This window comes from Chrysochloris asiatica, unplaced genomic scaffold (assembly GCF_000296735.1).
Source record: "Chrysochloris asiatica unplaced genomic scaffold, ChrAsi1.0 scaffold00002, whole genome shotgun sequence".
Classification (NCBI taxonomy): domain Eukaryota; kingdom Metazoa; phylum Chordata; class Mammalia; order Afrosoricida; family Chrysochloridae; genus Chrysochloris; species Chrysochloris asiatica.
The window spans coordinates 46,294,857-46,296,094 of NW_006408520.1; the positions used below are offsets into that span (position 1 = coordinate 46,294,857).

Consider the following 1,238-nt stretch of genomic DNA (forward strand, 5'->3'; position numbering starts at 1 on the left):
GTGTGGTCACCAATCTGAGCATGCATTTCCATCGAGTCTCAGTCTTGGAAGGGGGCCTGTGTTGAGAGGACCCGACCAACTGTCCCAGTGTCTCCTAGGGTAGCGACCCGTGTGTTCCTGTAGTAACACAGTCCATCTGCCTCCATTGTTTCGTATTTTTCCTGTAGGTCTTTCATTCAAGAAGTATCTTTTGTTCTTCTCGCTGCTCCAGGCTGGTCCGCTCATCCTTTCAAGTGGAGATTTCTCATCTCTGGTGATCTGGATGTGGTTCTGGTTTCTACCTATAGTTTTATGTATTGCAAAGGCTCCTCAGGAAGCCTTGTTCACTGGGTACTCTGTAGCCCCATTTTAGGTATTCCAATCAGTTAAAGGCAGAAGAAGGACTTACAAGCCTTCTAGTGTGATGTTTCTGACTATTCCTTTCTCTCCCCCTCCAGTTCAATAAGTTTTTATTGTGAATTGAGTGATAGTTTACATGGGAGAACATCAGTTTTACATTCATCATATCGTGTTTTGTTTCATTGCAACGATTACAGTCCCCTCCATGCATCATCATTCAACAGCATTTACGTTCAATCTCTCTAGTTTTTTTTTGGATGTACTCTGAAACACTCAGGAATGTATAACCATTCAAACAACCGAAGGATATACTCTGCACTCCAGCCCCCTAGCCACCAGCACACAGCCCCTTTCCCTACTAGAGTCCAGAGTACCCAGATGCTCTGTCTCTCCATGTCATCGTTTCTGCCTCCATCTCTGGCATCACTGCTTCTCTGGATAGGGTCCCGTACTCCACTCTTCTCCATTGATGGTCCCAGGGTCCTCCGCTCCTGGACTGCAAGATCATCCTCTCCCCTCTTTTTGTTACAAAACGTCTACGTTTACAGTTGCAACACTCACAGTCAGTTGTGATAGCAGTTATTCACTATTGAACCACAAGAGTCTTATCTCCATCTCCTTTCACCAGTCCCATCTAGACAGGTTGGAAACTACTCAATGGAGATTCTGCCTTCCCCACACCATCTGAAACTAAGCTCCTTCTTGAGAACTTGTAATCCAGTCATTTCGTGCCTTTGTAGCCCCCACCCCCCTCTGTTTTGGTTGCTGTTGTTGTCAGGTGCCATCGAGTTGGAACCGACTCATAGTGACCCCATGCATAGCAGAACGAAACAATGTCCGATCCTGGGCCAACCTCACTACCGTTACCACACTTGAGTCCATCAATGATGCCACCTGGC

The 1,238-nt window shown here is 46.5% G+C and overlaps 1 protein-coding gene across 2 annotated transcripts in view; it reads left to right on the forward strand.

Moving 5' to 3' along the window:
- The window catches only part of LOC102811146 (ubiquitin carboxyl-terminal hydrolase 33-like), a 62,946-nt gene that overhangs the window by 16,897 nt on the left and 44,811 nt on the right, over window positions 1-1,238 (forward strand). The window lies entirely within an intron of this gene.